Consider the following 19,205-nt stretch of genomic DNA (forward strand, 5'->3'; position numbering starts at 1 on the left):
TCACCATGTCCTCTCTCCCCTCCCCCACCCCAGTGAGACTGTGTTCTTTCCAGTCTGACTGTTAGACAGACCGCCGTTCTGCCATTCTCACATTCTAACCACTTAATCTGAACTATCAACATTCTTTCTCCCTCAGCACTTCACGCTCCCTCCCTCTGCACTATTGCTTTAATGTTGCTCCCTCCACATTTCATGTCAGCTCTGGATTTGAAACATTAGCTTGATCTCTCTCCACGGATACTGCCTGACCCACTAAGATTCTCCAGCATTTGTTGTTTCAGTCAAAGTTAGTTTCAAATTTGTGTTTAGTTTCCTTTGAGCCTAGCAAGGAATGATTAAGGTACAGTTTTAATATCAGCCACACCCCTCGGATGATGGAGACTCGGTAGGACAGAGCAGGAGGTGATCCTGCTGTCTGCCAGAGTGCTCACCGTTTGGCATTACTTTCCTGCTGCAGATAGTAAGTTTTGAACTGACATCAAACACACCATTAAAGACTGTCTCTCAGTACTAATCACGCATTGTGCTTTCATGTAAAGATGTTCAGCGAATCATGTTTTTATCCAATTACATGCTCATGAAAATGTCCTAAATAGTATGAAAAATATTAGACAAAAGTAATTCCATCATAACAACATTGAGGCTTTCTAAAACAAGTTGTTAAACAAAACCCATTTAAATCTGTAGCAAGGTGCAGTGAAATCATTTTTATTTTGGCAGCAGACTTATTGAAACAGATAATAATCATCACTTTCCGATCTGAAACAATGCCATAGACTAAGTGAAGCTGTCCAAATAAAACTGAATGTATTACCATCTTGAACCAAGTTGGCGATCCCACACACTTCAAGGGCAGACCATGACCACAAAATCATAGCAAGAAGACGGTAAATGTCAGGAATGATACCAGGCTCATTTCTATCATTGCGGGAGAGGAAACGGCATTTGACTAAGGAAATTAGGAACTGAAAGTGGTGGCTCATTTATATCTGTACAGACAAGAACAGAAAGCAGAGAATTAAGCCAAACCAGTACAGTGTTTAAAGGTTGTATCTATCCCAGTCATGGAACATTCTGTATATGTGCTGTCCAGTACTCACACTTCTAAACTACAATCCCTACCTGACAACATTCTTTCTTAATCCCTCATTCCTGTCCTACCCTTCATTACAAGTTTATTTATGCGATTATAACCAGAACATCACCTGCAATGACTTCCTTGCTATTTCTGCACTATCACCTCTGGTGACCCCAAGCATCTACTATTGTGTCCTCCTCTTCCTTGGATGAATGTTGTGATTTGGCAGCATCGTCCACAGATATTCAGCTTCCATTGTTTGTTGATAATACTTGTCCTGCCTTTCTACCATTTCCCCCTTGACCCTTCCACTCCTTCTGGATTGCTCAGACTTATTTCATAGAATCATAGAATCACTTCAGTTTCAATTTCCTAGAGGTAGACATTGGGAAAACTGTATCTTTCCCCTTTGGCCACCACCATATTGCATTCTTGCTATCACTTGCATCCCACTCTTTGTCAATGTCTTCACTTTAACTGCAACCTTGGCTTCCTCTTCAAACCTGAGCTGAACTACCAAACCCATTTCCTCTTAGTGACCATGATAATTTTACATAAACTGACATCATTAGCCTCCACTCATATGCTGCTGAAAAGTTCATCCATAGTTTGGTCATCTCCGGACTCAATTACTCCAACACTCTCACAGCTTCACACCTCTGTAAATATCAGTTCATCAAAATCTCTGTTGCTATATCCTAACCAGTCCTAACTCTCACCCTTGCTGACCTACAAAGGCTCCCAATCATCAAGGTCTCCAGTTTAAAATCTCATCCTCATGTTTAATTCCTTGAACTCCAGGCCTCCTCCAGGCCTACAAACTTCACCGTTCCACAATATGGATGTTTTTCATACTTTCTCAATTTGTCCAATTTTCTAAAAGCTTCCTTTCAAGCCCTTGCATTCAATAAAACTGAACCAGTAGTGGTCTGAGCTGATACTATAGTCAGCGGGACCATGACAGTATAATGCTACCTCATTCTATCATCAGTGCATACCCTAATGGAAAAAGTATTCATAGTTTGTTCACAGTCCTAGATAGGTAGCAGTATCAACTTCATTTCATAGAAAATGCATGTTTGACTAAGCAGGTTTCTGGAAACATTCCAAATCTTAATTGATGGGAGCTAAAATGGAGTAAATAGCATCTGCAGATCAAAACTAGGCTGTGTAAATTTTAAAATTAATTTAAATTAACGGAAGCAAACAGTGACATTAGAGTGATTACCAAGGCTCAGGAAGGTGTGATTGGAAACTAAAATTAGCTCGAATAGTTGCAGAGGAGGATGTTTAAACAGATGTGCAAAAGAACAGTTTCCAGATGGAGGCTGCAAATGGGGACGACATATTAACATGAGAAAGGTATACGAAATGAACAATGCTAACATTAATGGAGTTGCCACAAGGTGTGACAGTGCGCATGATGGAACACTGTGTGAACACACACCAAGGAGAAAAAGTAGTAGTACTATCAGATACAAATGGAACAGGACTTCATGATGGAGGGTGGGGGATGCAGATGGCAAAGTGATCCAGTTTGTAACCGGAGGATAATTTAATACAAATTTCTGGTGATTTATTTTGGAACAGTTTTGAAATTTTTGGGTCTTCACGGAACCACTGTGTCAGAAAGACCAGTGACATTATATTATTTTCTAGAATAGCTGCAAAGAACCATCCCAATTGTGAAGACAGCGATTCGTGACTGCTTAATAACTTGCACTACAAGTAGAAAAGTTGTTATGTCCCACCGAATCTCAAAAGCTCTGATGAATGTGTGACACGAACATCATGGGTTTCTTTCATGGTATGAACAGACTTTGATACTTGGCATTACCATCAATTTGTACAATACACTTCTTTGATTTTTGCTGAGTATAAATTAACATTTTCCACATGAATGCACTTGCAAAGTTTCGATTAATGTCAAACTGGATCCATATCTTTTCTTTGGCATGAAGGCGCAATTGTATACTGCACTGATTATCTAGATGTTGTGAACTTAAATCCTATTTAGACATTATTTAAGAAGCTGTGGCTGGTAATATCTCTCGTTTAAATTGGAACATTATTGTTTTAAGGCCCACTCTACAGCTCAGCACAAAAGTCCAGGTTGATACTCCAGTATAATAATGAGGGAATGCTGCACTGTTGGAAGCTCTTTTGGTGAAATGTTAAAAAAAAACTTTAATTTCAAGTTGACATAAAAGATCCAATTGTGCTTTTTTTCATGAACAGTTATCCCAGTTGAGGTAGTGCTGAAGGAGTCTCAGCCCTTGAACTTGTCTAACACATTTGAGATTTTTGCTCACTGTGTGGTCAAGAGTGGGTGTTGTAGGGAGGATGAGCAAAATGACTGTAGTGCTGTGGTAGATGGACCCAATATTTATCCCTCAATCAACATACCAATAACAGCTTACCAGGTCATTAGAAAATTGCCGTTTGTGAGGGACTACTGTTTGCAAATTGGTTGCCATTTTCCTACATTACAACCATAGCTACTTTCTTTCTTCATCCATCACTGGAGGGGGCCATCAATTACTGCTGCTAATATCTAGTTGCCCTACAGGCGGTGGTGTGGCGCTGCCTTCTTGAACTATTGCAGTCCAAGTGCTACAGGTAGACCCACATGCTGCTAGTGAGGGAGTTCCAGCATTTTAACACAGGGACACAGAAGAAACAATGACGTATTTCCAAGTCATCAGGGTGAGTGGCTTGGACAGAAATTTCTAAGTGCTGGTATTCTGATGTATCTGCTGCCCTTGTCCTTTTAGATGGAAGTGATGTGGGTTTCATAAATGGCATGTCAGAAGTACATTATTGACTACAAACCACTTTGAGGCATTAAATGTGCCATTTCCATCCAAATCCTTACTTTCCATGTCCATGTAACTATATGGAAAGGCACAGGGAAAGGGAGATCATTGGCCCAGTGCTGACCTTTTGACAGAACTATCCAACTGATCACGTTCCTTTGCTCTTTCCCCATCTCCCTTCAGTACCTTTTTTGAAATTCAATTTAATATAGACAGAAATCTGTGTAAAGACAATGAGTCACGATAGAGAAAAGGATGGAATGGAGTGGTAGGGAATGGCCATGAAAGCAACTGAATTATAGTAGAAAAACATATAGTTCAATACAAGAAAGCAGTGTACCACACAACCTAGTGCAGCCTCCATGTGATTCTGAATGCATATTGATTAGTTGACTTGCAGGACATTTATGAATGGTCAATAAATGTAGATTGGCATTTTATAACAAGAAAGACAAAATTAATAACTTCATTATGTTGATACATTGACTCCAGTATTTACAGAGAGAGCTGGTGGCAAGGTGGGGTCCGAGTATAATGGAAACCTGAAAACACAGACAATGTGGAAGTGCTGCTGAATTTGATGACAGACCCTCCCTATTTCACTGTATCTCTCCACTTCCTAGCTCGAAGTAGGCAGGATTGATAGTCAGAGTCGATAAAGTGTGGAGCTGGAAAAAGCACAGCAGGTCAAGCAGCATTAGAAGAGCGGGAGTGTTGACATTTCGAGTCCTGATGACCTGAAAATGTTGATTCTCCTGCTCCTCTGATGCTGCTTGACCTGCTGTGCTTTTTCCAGCTCCACACTTTATTGACTCTGACTTCCCAGCATCTGCAGCCCTCATTATCTCCAGGGATTGAGAGTCTGGCTAGCTAGGTGGTGGATATGCCCACAATGGATGGCCAAAGATGGAAATGAAAGCTGGAGACATCATAGGGGAGTTTAAAGATGGTGTAGTTTACAGAGGCTTTGTGTTATGAGGGGGTGCTGGGTGGGTGGTTAGAGAATCAAGCAGTGGGGGAAGCCAGGTCACCTGGGGCTTCATGGGGAAGCACCCTTGTTCCTCTTGGCTCACAAGCATAATTGGGAAAGGTTAATCTGTTAGGTCTAGCCATTCAAACCTCTCTTCACCTGCTTGGTCTGCCAAGTCCTAAGGAATATGTTGTTATTAAATTGAAAAGATCATTAAAAGATGAAGCATGAAGATTCATTAGCATAATTAAATACTTGCTCTGCTTCATGAGAGGCGTTTAGTTACTTGTTGCTTTGAAACCTCCTCCATTAAAACTGCAGCTGTATGTGTTCGAGATGGGTTTGATGGGGACTCCACACCACCCTTGAGTTTAAGCTTGAAAATGTATAATTCTTTAAACAAAGAACGGATGCACCACTAGAGGGAAGCATTTCCGTTTCTAGGTAACTGAACTCTTGGCTCATCGATCGCTATGGTAACCTGTCTCACTTGCTCTATTCTTGGTAAATGAGATGCAACGTTTTCTTGATAACCAGAATCAGAATGTATTGATTCAGTGCACAGGGTTATGACGCTGGCACAGGAGAATTTCTCTCAATGCTGCCTACCTTTCGTACGAGTCTGGAAAATACAAAGATTTCACTGTGTTATACAAATAACAGACCGACTCACTTTGGGGAATGAAGACTTTGCATTTGTTTTGCTTTGTTTAGTTATCAGTTAACTCATTTTTATTTTGAAAGCAATATTATTGTGACCTTTCTATAAACTACACCAGAAGAATGATTCAAACTAATGAAACAACCAGAACATTTAAGAGTCTGAGGAAAGCAATATTGTGAAACGAAAAAGCATCAGATCAGCAAATCAGACTGTTAGAATTCCTTCTCTTCCATCCCTACTCCCCCACAACCTTGTCATACTATCTACACAAAGCACCTGCATGTGGTTGATCCTTTATGATCCTTTACCTAGTCCGTGCTTGGCTATCAATGTTCACTTGGATGATCCTCAGTACAAAGGGCTTGTCTCATGAGCAAAGGTTAAACAGGTTGGGATTTCTACTGACTGGAGTTTAAAAGAATAAGAGGTGACCTTATTGAAACATATTGGATTCTCAAGGAGCTTGACATGATAAATGCTGAGAGGATGTTTCGCTTCATGGGAGAATCTAGGACTAGAGGACATAGTTTTAGAATTAAGGGACACCAATTTAAGACTGAGATGAGGAGGAATTTCTTCTCTCTGAGGATTGAGAATCTTGCCACAGAGAGCTGTAAGGGCAGAGACCTTGTGTATATTTAAGGCTGAGAGCGATAGATTCTGGATCTTTAGGGGAATTAAGGGTTATGGGCAAAAGGCAGGAAAGTGGACATGAGGATGGTCAGATCAGCCTTTTGAATAGCAGAACATGCTCATTGGGGACGAATGTTCCTATTTCTTATGGTCATACAGATCCTAAAGTTGGGTAAGACTAGTTAGGGTCAACAAAATCTATAATACATAAATTTACCACAAAGACTAAGCCATACATTCACATACTTGCATATAATTGAGTCATTATTTTTACCTACAATTGAATACTGCCAATCTCCACTGACATGGCAAATCCAGTGAAGGTGTTGAAGGCAGAGAGTGGAAATGGCAACCTTAACACAGCACCAGCTACTCGAATTGCTACATTGAAAGACCTCCCAGTGATTGCCGAATTTTCTGCCAGCCCTCAATGATTTTTTACTTGCATTGAACTCTTCATCAGGCAGAGCTTGGTGAAGCTTGCACTGTTTACTGCAGACTATCTACACTCGCTGTCTGTTGTCTGCACCTGCTCACTCGTACACAGTGAGTCAGTGAACACAATCCAATCCAAGTGGAGGACTAACTGGACATACTAAAGGGAGAATATCTTTATTGGTGCATGACAGGCCTATGTCCTATGATAGCATCATTTCAGCAAGAAAAGACTCTACCGCTGTCTGAGAAGCCTACAAACTGTTCTTGTCCATGAGATGGCCCCAGAGGAGAGAAAGAACTGATGTGTATTGAACAAGAAATGTCAAACTTTTGCTATGCAGTACAATTGTGCCGATTATTTTCACTCATTGCTTAAATCAAGTCCACTTGTCTGAGCCTTGTATGAATTATATTTGCGGAGGTATTTAATCCTGTCATCAGTCAGCTATACTGTAAGCAGCAGCCCATCTCAAGATCGCTTGCACCTTTCCTGCCAAGGGATTTGTTTTTTGTTTCACTGCCGAGCCAAGGAATTGAAATCCTGCTCCTAGCAATCTACACTGTTGAATACACACTGGCACTCACTACGCTGTATGAGCCGATGCTCCTGATCAATGTGGCTGCCACTGTCACCCTAAAATGTAGGAAATTACAGAGTCCGCTTGGACTAAAGGAAAACCACTTCCAGCTCTAAGTAGAAGAGTCTTTTGTAGTTGCCAACATTTAGTTTATTGCATGTTAGCAGCTAGTTCCAGGTTATACCATATGATAAACATTGTTTCAAACTCTTAGAGAAAGGCCAGATGTGAAGTTTCACTCCTTTGAGTTGTTTTGCCTACAAGTCCATATGACAGCGTCACTCTGGGTAGTGCCGTTGTATACCTCAATATTAACCCTTTCAGCCCCATACATATCTTCCCCCTGCGTTTGTATCTTTTGTTTTGTTAATATATTTGTATACTTAATCACATGTGCCATGATCCCATTTTCCCCCAGTCTCTGACTTTACAAATACAGGTAATTGGAAGGTTTCTCCCAGACCACCTGGAAAACTGGGTGACAGTCTGAGGTCGATAGTGCCCATTAAACTGAAGAGTGTTTAATTCTTGGATTTCTAACCAGAGGACATCTCCCCTGCTAAATGGGCAACTGCTTCTTTGCATTATTTTGAGTAACTGGACCTTGGTAATTCTTCTCAATGATGGCTTCCATGGAATTGTGAGCACCACATCTTCAATCCGTGCAGCAGACTTTTAATCTCAATGCACCTGTAGATTTGTGTTGTAAACTTTTACTTGTTTGGTTTGGACTCTTTTGTTCACCCTCAGCAAATGGGGAAACCAACAGCTTCACATCCGTGGTTCTGCAAATCGAGGATAGCGTCCAGTTTGGCATGATCTCTCCCATTTTTATCTTGCAGGGAAGATGAAGAAATTAAATACTCTGCTTGAACATGCCTCTTCTATGTCACCTCAGTATTGAATATCAGTCTTGAATCTGTCTTAACTATTTGTTCACTGAGTTGCACTCCAAGCTGCATCAATTATGGATTCATCAATTGGCTCAAGTGGAGTATGTCTTTCACTGGCTATCTCAGTGTTTGTTTTGCCTCACAAATCTTGCTGGCATTTTAAGTATGAGTCCTCTTCAGTGTTATAGCAGTGGAAAACATACGTGCCAATCCAGTGTAGTCATTTCATTGACATTGTAAAACAAATTTCATAAATCAATATAGCTCATTTCAGCTGATTTTAGTTTTTGTTTTTGTTCATTGAGAGTCTCAGGAGTCCTATGAAATATTCCACCATCTGTCCTTTCACTGTCTGTTCCTCAACCAGATGTTCTTTACATTTGCGTGGGTTAACTTCTATTATTTGAAGAAATTTGAGATTCAGGCATGCCTTCCTGCCGAAGAGTGAGAATTCTTGATTGCAAAGGCTGTTATAACTGAGAGTTCCTAATATCAGAGATGTGATATGCCCAAAGGGTCCTGGCCAAGGAGAGATAAACTGGCTCCTCTACTGTACTCAACCTTTCCTTTGAGTTGATTATATGAATTTAAAATGGATCCCTTCTCTCATGGATACCTCTCACCCGTCCAAATATAATTATGTTTTAAAAGGGACCAATCTTGTTCACAATGAATAAGTTGTAGAGCTTTAAGGTGGGTGATTTCGGTGGCATTGACTTTTGCAGCTGAGTATTTCTTGATTCTATGTTAGCTAAAATGGGTTTGTCCAGTTTCCCTCAACAGCGACTTTGCTAATGACCTGTCTTCAGCAATCAGAGAGATGTTTTATTTCATTGTATAGCAGTACCTCATGGAATTTATCACAACACACTTTGCACAGAGTAAGTTAAACCAAGTAGGCCAGCACTCTAGAACACTAGCACACCGGGACAGGAGCTGAATAGCCTGTCAACTGGTTGGGCAGAATCCTAGATGTCTCAGCAATGTGGCCTCGAGCAAAATTTGTGGAGGAGTCAGACGAGAAGTTCAGCATGGCCCATTTCGATGTCAGGAGTAACTCACACTTTTTAAATGTTATTCACAAGTGTCATGGCAAGATTTTCATTCAACAGCAGCAAGTAGCCAATTAATGGGATTTAAGGCTTGTTAAATGTTTTGTTGATGACACAGCTCACCTCGTTAGTATTCAGCCTCCACTTTCTTACCAAACATGACAAACAAGCTCAAGAGACTTGACAATAGAAACCAGAACGTGTACCTGGCATATTCAGGTCACAATTTGCTCCAAACGACTTCCCTGTTGCTATGCCTAGGTACAGCCTTGACATCCAGAGCTGGGGTGGAGGGAATTTGTTCTCTGTTTGACTCTGTTGAGTTGGAAGACTTGAGCCATCGCCTCTGGTATCTTTTGGCCTATAGTGCCCAGAACCTGTGAAAAGTCTCTAATCCAGATGCACGCTTGCCTCAGCTTGGCCTGATGCAGGCTTCAGTATCACAGACAGGGGGCAATGGGGGCAGAACAAACCTGAAGCCACCTGAGGAGAAATTATTGGTGTATCTGTGGGTCACTCCACCTCCCTGCGGATGCCTGGTACTACCTATTTCTCTAAGAGGAAGAGGTACTTGTAGAGGAAGAGGCTGTGCCCACACTTCCCTTCTTACTTCCATCCAAGGCCCCAAAGGAAGCCTTCCACATCAATCAGAGGTTTACCTCCACTTCCACACATGTCATCTACTGTATCCGTTGCTTCCAATGTGGTCTCCTCTACATTGGGGAGTCAGGATGCCTTCTTGTGGAATGTTTCAGAGAACATCTCCAGGACACACACACGCAAAACAACTCCACTGCCCTATGGCTGAACACTTTAACATCTCCCCTTCACCCCACTCCACCAAGGACATGCAGGTCCTGGGCCTCCTCCACCACCAAACCCTAACCACCCGATACCTGGAGGAAGAATGTCTCATCTTCCGCCTCGGGACCCTCCAACCACACGAAATCCATGTAGATCTCACCAGTTTCCTCATTTCCCCTCCTCCCACCATATCCCAGATCCAACCTTCCAACTCAGCACTGCCCTCTTGACCTATCCTACCTGTCAATCTTCCTTCCCACCAATTTGCTCTATCCTTCTCTCCGACCTATCACAATCATTCTCCAACTTCATCTACCTATCGCATTCCCAACTGCCTTCTCCCAGTCCCACCCTCCCTCCCTTTTATCTCTCAGCCCCCTTGGGCCATCCCCTCATTCCTAACGAAGGGCTTATGCTTGAAACATTGATTCTCCTGCTCCTCGGATGCTGCTGGACCGGCGGTGCTTTTCCAGCACCACACTCTTCGACTTATAGTGAGGCCAAGGTCACTCAAGTTCCTATTGCCTTACCACAGATGCTGAGCACCAGTGACTAAAATGTGGGAGTGCAGATCCAAGCACATGTCTGGCAACCACTGAGCATTCTGCTGGACCCAGTCTCCAAGGCAGCCACGGCTCTTCCCGTGGAAACAGCCTATAAATGGGTGAGAACATCGCAGGACACCTCCATCCTTTTTCCCAGCCTCCAATGGCTCCTGGCAGGTCAAGCATGTCATCTATGGCTGAGAACAGTGACAGGTCTCTGCATGGGGCAAGGAAGTCTCTTCCTTGACTGGTTGAGTCAACACGTCAGTGGTGCAGTTTGCATTTGCTTTGGTGTTAGTAATTTTTTTTCTTTCTTCAGGGAGTTGCTACCTCTTCTGTCACAACACTTTTCTTACCAGGTCTGAAATGGAGTATTCACCTTTGTTCAGGATTCCACCCTTTGTGAAGAGTTTCTTCTGTTGAGCTCTTAAATCTTCAGCTCTCCCCTGCTGCTGACTGTGCTGTATGAGCTGGTGATTTAAAATGGAGTTGCAAGATCTCACACCATAGCTCACATTGTGAGAATGGGCAGTCCACTGTACACTGTTCCATACCCACTGCTCGATGGGCCAAATGGCCTTACTTCCCCTCCTATGTCTTATGGTCTTATGTGAGTATGGGCAGTCCATTCCTCACTATGTGAGTATGGGCAGTCCATTCTAATACACACCACTGCCTTCTACGTTACATGGGCAAAGACTTTAAGTACAGGATACTCCTGGGGCTCTGTTTGGCCTAGTGTGACAAAGGGAAGCCATTTCTGGCCTAACTAGAAAAGCCTCTAGTATTTTAGTGGTTCTAGTTTACTGCATGTTAGCAATAAATTACAGATCATATTGATAAAATGGATATTGTCACTAAAACTTTGAGGAGGACTGGAGGTTAGCAGTCATTCCTTCGAGATCGAAGCTCCACAAACTCCAATTTACATCAGCTAGTGGGAGAGCTTATGGCATTCCTCAACATTAATTTACTCACAATACAAACTTCAACATAGTTATGTGTTTGCTTCTCGCATATTGGAGTGATAACAGGCATGTGAGTGACACTAATGACATATATTCATCGAGGGCAATACGGTGGCTCAGCAGTTAGCATTGCTACCTCACAGTATCAGGCATCTGGGTTTGATTCCAACTTTGGGTGATTGTGCAAACTCTGCACATTCTCCCTGCGTTGGTGTAGGTTTTCTCTGGGTGCTCCTGTTTCTTTGCACAGTCCAAAGATGTGCAGGTTAGGTGGAATGGCCTGGCTAAATTGCCCCATAGTTTTCAGGGATGTTCAGGCTATGTGGATCAGACATGGGGAATGCAGGGTTGGGCTGCTCTCTGGAGCGTCAGTGTGTATTCAATGGGCCAAATGGCCTGCTTTCACACTGTAAAGATTCTAATGGATGCCTTCATTGCCATGAACTCAAACCAACGTGTGAAACTGGAGTCAGATACAAGCCGATACATTCCTGATGAAGGGCTTTAGATTACTTACTTACAGTGTGGAAACAGGTCCTTCGTCCCAACAAGTCCACACCGATCTGCCGAAGCGTAACCCACCCAGACCCATTCTCCTATATTTACCCCTTCACCTAACACTATGGGTAATTGAGCATGGCCAATTCACCCAACCTGCACATTTTTTTGGACTGTGGGAGGAAACCGGAGCACCCGGAGGAAACCCATGCAGACACGGGGCAAATGTACAACTTCACACAGAGAGTTGCCTGAGGTGGGAATTGAACCCGGGTCTCTGGCGCTGTGAGGCAGCAGTGCTAACCACTGAGCCACTGTGCCGCCCACGCCACCATGCCACTCTGGCTCTGTCTCGAAACATTGATTCTCCTGCTCCTCAGATGCTGCCTGACCTGCTGTACATTTCCAGCAACACACTCTCAACTCTGATCTCCAGCATCTGCAGACCTCACTGTCTCCTACAGGCAGATACTGTCCTACACTAAGGAAATTTGGCTCCAAGATTTGGTGAATATTCATGACGATAGCAATCTTCTAAATGTTATAGAAGTAATATTAAAATAAATAAAAAATATTTTAATGCACTTTTCTCCCAAGCATGAGCTTACTTTGTATAAAGGCAAAATACTGCAGATGCTGCAAAACTGAAACAAACACAAGGAGTACTTGGAGAAACTCAGCAGGTCTGGTAGCGTCTGTTGAGAGAGAAACAGAGTTAACATTTCGAATTTGGCATGATTTCTTCAGACTTACTTTGAGTTGTGTAAACATCTGGGATTATAGACAACCAACTAGGATTTAAACTCACATTATACGAATATTCATTCCATTTATGCTTAATCTAGTCAGAACAAATAAAATTCTTGAAAACCAGTTTATATTTCAAAACATAAGATCATTTCGGTAGACCTGTCAGTTAAATCTGTTGAGATGTTGATGCTCCATGTCTCACCTTCTCAACTAATCTGTTTACAAGGTCAGTGCAGGGTATTCATTTGGCCTCAAGCAACTCAGCTATATGTAGGTGTTGCAGATTTAAGACCAGCATCGCTTCCTCTTTCACATCACGTGCATGGCTTGGCAGTCCTCTGTACCACGTAAATGTCATGGATCGGGTGAAGGCTTCAATTCCTACTGTTTGCCTCGAGGTATGTGTACAAAGTAAGGAGGAATAAATACTTGGTGATCTTTGCTTGGTTGTCCTTGGGTATCATGAAACCTTTCTGACCAGATGATATTCTGCTTCTTGGTGTAATGCATCCTAGGGAGGGGTGCAGTGCATCTGTAACTAAACTAGTTACCTATTCCTCTATGCGATAGATGTCACAAGGTATGAATTGCACTTGTATTTTAGACCAAGGTTCTGATGTGCTGGGTTTGTGTTATTAAACTGTTCCATCTTAATATGCTGTAGAATCTGGGTTATTGATTCAGTCGAGCAGATTTGACAGCATTGCCACAAGCGCAAATGCCTGTATTCGTATGGATGCTTGAGAGTCTGGTTTTAAAGGAGTCCGGTCATTTAAAGAAGCCACAAGATCAGCACAAAGGCCTACAGGATACAATATTGGCATCACTGATGAAAATTCAAGAGAACTGTGTTCCTGGGGTGAGCTTTAACACTATTCTCATGTCAATTTCATCATAATGGCAGGGTTTACACATGTCACAAAGGCATCATTTCATACTAGTAAATAGCTGGTGATATAACTGAGGCCACACTCAACTGTTTCTAAGTAGCTCCAGCTGACTTTTCACTTACTGTGAGATTAAGATCTTATGTAGGCCTGGTTCTTTGGTAACTTGAGGTTATTTCCACCAAACTGTCCACATTGAACCAAGGCCAACATGATTTATTTAAGATTCACAACTAACAGCAACAAAACAGTATCTTTATATACCACCTTTAACACAGTAGAACATTGGAAAGCACTTTGTGTACCATTCCTGAAATAACAGGTTTTTCTATTTTTTCTCCTCATGTGTTCTCTGATATTAAACTATTCTGAGACTACTTATTGCTCACTTAATCCTATTTCCATTAACATGCTGACCATTTAATTTCATTTCCTGACTCCTAAATTAGCTAGTACTGTAAGCCTTCTCTCACTCAAGTGTTGTCTCCTTTTCATTTCAAACTTGTCATCATCAGCTGTTCCTTTTTATATCTACCCTTAATCTCTCTGACACTGCAAATATTAAGTCTCTTTTAAATTATCCTTCTCCATCTTTGTTAAACTTCTCAAATCTAATTTGCATTCAGGCCACTATAGTAAAATAGTCCTGATCAAAGTAAAATTGACATCAATAACACCAGCATGTGTTAATAAAGCACTTTTAGCGTGGCAAATTGCTTCAGAGCATTATGGAAATACAATGATCAAACATATTTTGACACTGAAGCACACGTTAGAGCAAATTAAACGTAGGTTTCAGAAGTGTATTAAAGAAGGTAAAAAAGGTGAAAAGCCATGGACATTTAGGGTGTAATTCCCAGAGTGGAGGCCAAGTAGTTGAAAACATGTTCCAATGACTAAGAATTGAGATTGTGGAGGAGGACAGAACTGGTGTCGTGTAGAAATGTTAGAGAGGGTTGTAAAACTGCAGAATGTTACATGGATAGATGGGGTCAAGGATACAGGGGGGTAATTGTTGAATGGAACTGCTGTGAGTTAGTGTGAGACAGCAGGACTTTCAATCAGTTTGTGTCAGTGACTCATGCATGACTAAGAAGTGTGAAGTGGTTGAAACCTCTGTTTTGGATACTTTAATGGTCTGACTGATGGACACCTCGATAACGTTGTAGGGACAGCAGCTTTTCTTCAAAACAAGATTTGTAAATGTACTTTTTCTTCTGAGTAGTTCTGCATTAGTATTATGGAGCTCATTGATTTATAAAAATATGTACACTGGATGAATTGGCATGGAGGAGCTGTAAATGGACATCATGAAAGTCAGTGGAGGCAGAGGAGTTGACGCTGAGTTGGAATGAAAGGGCAATGGAAGCTTGGAGGAGGTATGACAGATATTAGTAACTACTTTTCTGTTTACAAAAGGTTCCCAAAGCTAGACTGTTGTTCATGATTCCTCTCAAGGTCCAAATCAAAGAGCAGATGGCCCAACTCCACAAGAGGGCACTGTGAGATGCTTTTACTACAATGTAGCCAACCAGGTCAGGAGTATAAGGTTTGACAAAGGATCAGTTAGACTCGAAACGTCAGCTCTTGCCTCTCCCTACAGATGCTGCCAGACCTGCTGAGATTTTCCAGCATTTTCTCTTTTGGCTTCAGATTCCAGCATCTGCAGTAGTTTGCTTTTATCCAGGAGTGTAAGGTGTAGACTCAATACTCTTAGATTGTTGCCAGTGAAAATTCAGACAGTCAGGGGTCCTATCTTCTATTTTTAAATTACTTGAGTGCAGAAATCCAGACTGTTAACTGTGTGTCTCTCTCCCATTGATACTGTCAGACTGAGTTTATGCAGTATTTCAATTTTTATTTCAGATTTACAGTCTCTGTGGTATTTTCCTTTAGCACCTGACCTCTGAACTGGCTTTGTACCCAAGGTATGAACATCTCTGCGCCAGTTACATTTCTGATCAATAGCAATCCTCGGGCAATTCAACAATGGGGCAATTGAACATCGAAGGAGATGGTTAGGATCTCTTTAGTCAGATTTGATTGTTGCTTTGCACTTGTGTGGGTCAAAAATTATTTTCTACTTATCATGTTACTCATGTCTTGCAGCTGAAGTATAGATGGATTTAGTACCTGAGGAATTGTGAATATCACACAAACAACAATGAACATTTCCACGTGAACTTTGCACTAATGGAAGATCATTGATGAAACATCTAAGGATGGCGGGGCCTTAGACACTACCTTGAGGAACTCCTGCAATGGTGTCCTAGGGAGAGGTTGAGATGATTGGCCCAGCAATCACAATCATCTTCTTTGTACTAATTATGACTCCAACCAGCGGAATGTTTTCCCTTGGATTCCCATCAACTTAAATTTTATGTGATTGCCCTGATGCCACACTTGATTTAATGCTGCCTTGACGTCAAGTTCAATTACACTTACTTGACTTCTGAAATTCAGCTTTTTTGTCTTTGAATGGACAGAGGCTGTTATGAGGTCTGGAGTCAAGTGATCGTGACATAACCCAAACTGAATATGTGTGAATAGGTTATTGGCGACCAAGGTTGGGTATCACTGGCCCAGGACCATCCAAAGTGGAGAAGGAGCACCTCGGAAGAGTCGAGCACCTTGAGACCTGCCGGCGGGATCAAATAGAAGCCAGGCATGAACAGTGTAAAGAGTGTGCTGCCACACCAACACCTCACCCACTCTTTCCCATGACCAACTTCTGTCCCAAGTGTGACAGAGTCTGTAGAAGCAGCATCGGTCAGTACAAGCAGCATCGGTCAGTACAGCCATCTACGGACTCACCCTGAGAGTGGAAGAGAGTCATCCTCATCTGTAAGGGATTGACAATGATGTTGATGATAATGGTGGTGGTGATCAAGTGCTACTTGATAGCATTCTTATCAACACCTTCCATCACTTTGATGATGAGTAGCAGTAGACAGTGGGGATGCGAATTGGTGGTCAGATTTGATTGATGTGGACATGACCTATTAGTCAATTTCTATATTGAATTGTCTAGTCCAGATGTAACAATGTCAAGGATGAGCATTTCAGCAACAGATAAGCATCCTCTGTAACTGTTACTAATTTTCTCTTTAGCCCTCTGAGAATGTTGACCATGCCTTGTTCATCTAACATCACCCCCATTGGATTATCCAGTTGGGTGGAGCACCTTTACTTGACTCATGTTGTGTATGTCCTTCCAAATTCATGAACATATTTGCCCTCAATGACAGACTCCAAAGGCATTAGCCTAGTGGTATTATTGCTGGCTGTTAATCCAGAGAACCAGGTATTGTTCTGGGGACCTGGGTTTGATTCCTGCCATGGCAGATGGTGGAATTTGAATGCAATAAATGTCTGGAATTAAGACTCTAATGATTACTATGAAAATGTTGTCAATTGTCAGAAAACCCCCCCATCTAGCTCACTAATGTGAAACTAGGAAGGAAACTGCCTTCCTTTCCTGGTCTGGCCTCCATGTGACTCCAGACACAGCAATGTCATTGATTTTTAAATGACCTATAGGTAATTAGTGATGGGCAATAAATGATATCAGGAGAAAGTGAGGACTGCAGATGCTGGACATCAGAGCAGAAAATGTGTTGCTGGAAAAGCGCAGCAGGTCAGGCAGCATCCAAGGAGCAGGAGATCCTGAAGAAGGGCTCATGCCCGAAACATCGACTCTCCTGTTTCTTGGATGCTGCCTGACCTGCTGCGCTTTTCCAGCAACACCTTTTCAGCAATAAATGATATCACTAATGATATCCACATCCCCTGAATATAAAAAACATTAACCTTAGCACCTTTACCAATAATACCATTTTCTTTGATCCTGTGACAATTTTTGCATCATTATACATCTATGAAACTTCTTGGGATTTTTACTCACATTTAAGTTGCTATATAATTGAAAATGATTGTTGTTGGCAAAAGTTGGCACTAAGTTAAAGTGCAAACCATTAGGAGGAGTAACAAAATCATAGAATGTCTGCAGTGCAAATGGAGACCATTTGGCCCATCAAATCTGCATTGATCCCCCACCGCTCTCACACCATGAAAGAACATCCTATTCTCTACCTGTAACCCCACATTTCCCATGGTTAACTCACCTAGCAGCACATCCCTGAATACTATGGGGCAATTTAGCATGGCCAATCCACCTGACCTGCACATCTTTGGACTGTGGGTGGAAACTGGAACACCCAAAGGAAACCCACACAGACAGGGGGAAAACGTGCAAACTCCACACATACGGTTGCCCGAGGGTGAAGTCAAACCTTGTGAGGCAGCAGTGCTAGCCACTGAGCCTAAAAGAGTTGGATTTTAAGAGGAGTCCTGGAGAGGGAGAGGGTACCACAGGACTGGAGGAATATTCCAATGGCTTGATGAATATGTTCAATTTGGTCATTTGTGGTTTTGAATTGTATTAAAAAAAAGACAAACCTAAAGTGCTATGGATGGTGATACAAAGCTGTTCACCATGTGTGAAAATGGTCAATGTCTTGGGAATCACTTTTCTGAAGGTGTTACATGATTCCTGGGAACTGATTTCATTTGCAGTCCTGTTTTATTTTGTTGTTAGTGAGCTATATAGATAACGGGGGAGGGGAACACAGCAGCAAAGAACAGCATCAGGGGTCCACATAATCTCAGGGAGATGATAGATGACCTTGCAATAATAATTGCTCATAAAATGTGGCTGATCCTTCTCTGAATCACCATGATAACGTCATATAATGCATTCGAATGAGACAGGGACACAATACAGGAGAGATTCACTTTGTTCTCACTATAGCTGCCAGTCAATAACCTTTAATAACCATTACCAATTAAATCTTTCCATCTTTTATTCCACTTACACATTAATCTATGAATTGATTAACATTCCCATCCTCTATTCTTCATTCTTTTATGAAGTGATTCTCAAGGTAACAAATGCCTCGGTCTAAGACATTCAATTCCATCACTTCATAACATAGGATTATGGGGGATTTCCACTAGGAAATGCATTTCCACAGTCCAGACACTTTAATTTGCAAGCACTTTAAAAGATGGTCAGACTAAATCTCCAAGAGGGCTTTAGAGCAAGAGCCATTGAAAAATCCTGACCCAGATTTGATTCCTCAGAAGTGGACATCACCGGATGTGGGGTGGGAGGCCGAAAACCACAGGAGACGACTTCAGCTCAGCTTCTCAGTGTCAGGCTCGAATCTTTCAAGTGGCAGACAGCAAGCCACAGGGAGACATTGCTCACGTTCTCAGAGTACACAACTGGAAAGCACTTCAGCTCATTAATGAAGCAATAAAACACAATTTTAAAGGCCCCTTTGAATTTTACAGCGCACAGGAGACATGGAAGATGTGAGCCTCAGCAGCTTTTGAAGGACAGTGATGGGGCAGCAGGTGTTTTTCTTGCTGCACTCAGCGTTTTTCATCTGTTGGTTGAGAGGAGTCTGGCAGCCACTCATTTCGAGTTGAAGCTTCCTTCGGGTCATTGTGCTCCTGACAGGAGATTCAGTGGAGAGGAACCTAAGAAGACAGAAGGAGGAGTTTAGCAGCAGCTAATGGCAGTGTCCTCCAGCAAGGCAGAAAGCCTGAGGTGGAGGAGGCTGTGGG

This window comes from Hemiscyllium ocellatum, chromosome 19, assembly GCF_020745735.1.
Source record: "Hemiscyllium ocellatum isolate sHemOce1 chromosome 19, sHemOce1.pat.X.cur, whole genome shotgun sequence".
In the NCBI taxonomy this organism is placed as follows: Eukaryota; Metazoa; Chordata; class Chondrichthyes; order Orectolobiformes; family Hemiscylliidae; genus Hemiscyllium; species Hemiscyllium ocellatum.